This window comes from Myiozetetes cayanensis, unplaced genomic scaffold (genome assembly GCF_022539395.1).
Source record: "Myiozetetes cayanensis isolate MyiCay16 unplaced genomic scaffold, myiCay2020 scf21, whole genome shotgun sequence".
Taxonomy (NCBI): domain Eukaryota; kingdom Metazoa; phylum Chordata; class Aves; order Passeriformes; family Tyrannidae; genus Myiozetetes; species Myiozetetes cayanensis.
Window position 1 is genome coordinate 4,274,150 of NW_026087423.1, and position 4,785 is coordinate 4,278,934.

The window sequence follows — 4,785 nt, forward strand, 5'->3', positions numbered from 1 at the left end:
CTCTCTCAGGCTGCTACAGGTACTTGTGTGACAAGCTGGCTCAAGGTGCTGATCCAACCCAACTGTTCCCCCCTTTTTCACCAGGTCATGAACACTTTAACCCCTTTACAACCAGGTTATCTGCTGCATCCAGTCCCCAGTGGAGCCACAAAAACACAGACATACCAGCATGACAGATGGGTAGATGAGGAAAACAGGTCAATTAAGCAGCACTACCACTGAGTATGAGACCACAGGCCTCAGCACACACTCGTGTGTGATTCATGCTTCAACAATATGATTTACCACTACAGAAAATTTAGTTTAATAATGTCAGATTAAAAAAACTGCAGCCAGGTTGTAAAAAACCAAACCAATAAACCAAAACCCAACTGTGCGTGTCAGTCCTGAGCGCTAAGATTCCTCCTTTGTGGCATTATGCTCATTGTCTGCACAGACACCCCGTTACTGCATTCCTGGTGCTCTCCAGTTACTCTCTGTGAAGGCAAGGCTAAGTGGAGTCAGCAAGAATTGTTAATAAGGGCTATTGAATCAAGCCTTCTGTTTGTAATAGCTCTTCATCACAGATTTTATGGGACAGATCCCATTCAGCAGAAACTGCAGGGCCACACATGCATCCAGAAGCACTGCCTGTCCACAACAGTTTGCAGAGGGCTGGCCAACCTGCACAATTAATTTCTTTTTGCTCATTTCATGAGACTAACTAATGCCTCCATTGCATGTAGTACAGAAAGCACCTCCTCCTGTACATACTGCTCCAGGAACTGCACTAATCTCTGTGGAAACAAATCTCAGATCTTCCCTGCTCTCATGTAACAAGACAAATTTGCACTTCTCATTACACCCAGCCAAGTTCCAGAAAACAATTTGAGTTTCTAGTCCACAGAAGGACAATGGGGAATCTGGGAGAAATGCAAAAAGCTTCACATTAATGGTAAAGATCAAAGTCTTTTCCACAACTGACTTCTAAGCATAATTTTTTCTTTCATCTCTAGCTTTCTCCAGGATGAGGGAAGATTTATGCCTGGCAGTTTCACAGAGTTAAGTTTAATAGGATGCCAGGTGGCAGCTGTCAAAGGCAGACTCAATTGCTCTTTCTGCTGCTTGGGAATGGGTTTGCTCTTCTTGCTACACTTTTAGAGATTAAACGTGACATTATTTCCCAGGACTTGATTTTAAACTACCCAAACTATACGTAATCCAATAGCTCTGCAGCTACATCCCCACACAGTTTACACGTGGAATTCTGTAGGTGTGTACACATACATGTATCACAGCACATCCCCACATCCACAAACACTTCACAGGAGAATATCTACACTATTTTTAGGAAAAAGGGACATTAAGCATCCTCCCTAAACTCAGTGTGAACCACTTTCAGCTGTGAGCTGGTACCTTTCTGCTGTTTATACAGGTTCCAGAACGAACAATGCCTGCTTTTTTTCTCTCTCCTGTCTGTCAGCTGCTCTTTCTTGTTTGTTTGTTCTACTTTTTTCACCTGTGGAAAAATTCAAAGTGTATTGAGACTTTCCTTAAAGAAAAAATAGAAAAATAAAAGGCATCTCCCACCTAGCACAGAATGCTGTGCCAAGGGAGGCAGCCACAGAGGTAGAGCTCTGGAATGACTCTGCAAGAACCCATCAAACCCACCCTCCTTCTCTGGCGCCTTCAGATCTTCCTGGGCAAAAGTTCATGTGACCTCCTATGCAAGAACCAACATGCTTTATTACTTAATCTTACCAAATAAGACACTGGGGGGAGTAAGCAAAATGAGTTTTCTAATCTGAGTAATCTTTCCTAGCCAAATTAACAAGGAATGCTTAAAATGGAAAAAGCTGACCACTGCCCTCCTTGTAACAGAACATATGTCATGTTCCCATGAGTTCCCCTTTCTTATTCCTAGGCAACCAAAATAATTGTTCCAGTTTTCCCTCAAAACTTGTTTTTCTAAACCATTTTCTGCTTCCTTCATAAATTGCAATGCTCAAGAATAAAGTACATCCTGAGACCTCGCCTACCATGAAGAGATTTTTAGAGCACTTTGTGCTTAAAGCATCGAATGTCACTAAACATTTATTATGTACTTCCAACTCCAACAAAAGCAGGGTTTCTATTCCTTTGTTGCCTCTGTCTTGGTCATGAAAATTATGGTGGGTCTCACCTGTAAAAAACCTTCTGTAAGCAATGATGTAGGAGTTGTAAACAAGTATCTTGCATTTCTAAACTAGAAACAATTTGAATGTAAGAAAAAAGCATCAGGGCTGCAACAAAAGGATCAGATGTTGAGTTTATGAAACTGAGCCGAGTATAACCCAACATCAAGACAGAGACAGTGACTACAAAGGAGCCGGTGTGGAGGGGCAGGAATATCCAATGGCACTGTTGCACGGCCCTGCTGACACGCTCAGGGAGAGGCTTTCCCTCCCCCTCCGGTCTGACAGCATGAGCTATGGCTCAGTAAATGCCAGCCCCAGCCTCCAAGGACTCACAAGGAAGTCTGCAGAAGCAAAACAACCAGATGCGATATTTGAACTGGTTCAGACTGGTTCAGGGGTTGCTCCACTGACTCCGAGTGCTTTCTCAGATGAGCTTTCTGTGTGGGCTGTACTAAAAGGACAGAGGCCTCGGGAGGGCAATGTGGGGCCTATTGTTTCCTGGGAGAAGCACCGCAGCTACACTTTGCCAGCATTAAGAGATTAGCACCAAACACTCGCTGACTTCAGAAATTTCACACGCAGTCCTCTCCAACAGCAACTCTCGTCCTTTTTGTCACACACTGCCCAGTGCCTTTCCACTGCTCTTCTCAGCGGGTTTGAAGGGCCCAAGTGCCCACAGACATTGTGTTCACACTGGCCCACTGAGGCAGCTGTGGAGGACTCCCCGTGGATCACGGCCCTCAGCTCTCTCCCAATGCCTGGATCACAGACACGGCTCTTCCTGCCATCCAAAGGGGGGTCTCCTGGCAGGATACCATCAACCACAGCAATATTGTTAGGAGTTAGGTACAGCTGCCTAACCGTGTTTCAGTCCCCTGTTGCACTGGCTTTTGCTGGGTTGGTTGGTTTGATTGTTTGGTTTTTCTCCCAGATCCAGATCGTTATTGACAAAAAACAGAGCCTTCATTTTTAAGGGTGGAGGAAGGGAAGCTATTTTGAAAGATACTGTGATCTACTTAGAGAACACATAGGTCTGAGCCAAGAACAGGAGCCTTGGTCTAAATTCTTTGACTGATCTTTGCTTGACCTTAGGCAAGCTTCTGCCTTGGTTTCCCATGTTAATACTACTTATGTCACCGAGGCAGAAATGATTAAATGTCTGCAAAGTGCTTGAAAGCCTCAGACATGCAGTACCTACCTTATGAAATGGTATTCCAGGGGAAGGAATCCTGAAGATGGATATGCACACAAGGACTTGAGATGTTCTCAAGTTCTACATGTGTAGAGCTGACTTAGATGAAAAGTACAAACAAGCATTAACGCATGAAGAAAAACTGGAGAATGTGCTGTTTAGTTGTTTTTTAAGGTGTAGAAGTACCTTTGTAGCTTTCTTGTTTCTCAATCCACTGCTGTGCCCAGCAGTACCTGGCAAAGCTGAGCACTCTGATAAACCAACATTCACTCTTGTCAGAAAAAGCCTTTCTAAAAATAATGGTTTATCTTGCACATGAGAAACATGAAAAGGCAGCACAAAAACATCTGGAGATTTGAGTCAAAAGGAATAAAGATTTCTGTTCTGATATCTGTTCAAATTGACCTCCAGTGAATTGGATTATTAAATATCTTTATACCAACCCTTCCCTTACCATGGAATCCGATTCCACGGTCAAACAGAGGTGATAGCTCAAAAATCTGCTGTTTAAACTTCAAGAATCATGGAATATTATCAAAGTAGGAGTTAGATTCCATTGTGGAAAGCATGAGGTTAGAGTTGCACTTAAATATGCCAAACTCCCAGTTCCTGTGGAAAATACACCATGTCCAAATAGCTCAGGCACTCATAAGCAAGTGACCCATATTCCAAGCCAACAGAAAGGCAGGAAGATTATAAACTTGCAGACATAAAAAACCCCCAAACACATGTTTTCGTATCTCTCTGGGGTTTAGGGATGAAGACTGGAGTCATAATGTAAGAGCAGAGACAGAGACTCATTTTGTAATGGCTCTCCTTGTTTCAATATGTGAGCAGAGATGCAGAGACCAAACCTTGCAGCAGAGCTACTTCTCCTTCCTCATAAAGAGCAGGACTCACAGAGTTACAGTGCAGAGCTCCCACCTCTGGATTTTGTTTTCTTAGCTGACCTGAAAGCAGATAAAACCATTGGCACACAGGTACTGTGAGATCTCTCCACAGGTGTTTGCCTGAAGGCTGCGGGAGGAGTTGTTTATTTTGGGAAGTTGCCCTTTCTTTGCTGTGTGGAAAGGCAAACCCCTGTCCTTTCTCTGGGTCACACACATGCCACAGGCATGCAGAGATAGCCTTTCTCATGACTGACATATGCCCGGGGACTGTTTCACATCTCTTTAAAAAACAAACGCTCTGTTCCCTAAGTGTGTTTACAGAACAGGGAAAACTCTGTTGTTATTTTGGTCTTTCTGGTTTCGCTTTTAGAAAGTCAGAGCTCCAGCTGGCAACATCCTAAGGAGGTAAAAAGCCAGGAAGGAACAAAGGCTTAGTAAAGTTTCACCTGATACTTGCACTTATTTCTTTAGACTGTAATGGAGTCACACTGTGCACTGGACAGTGCCCCAGCACCTGAGGTGGGCAGGCCAGAAGCAAAAATGTATT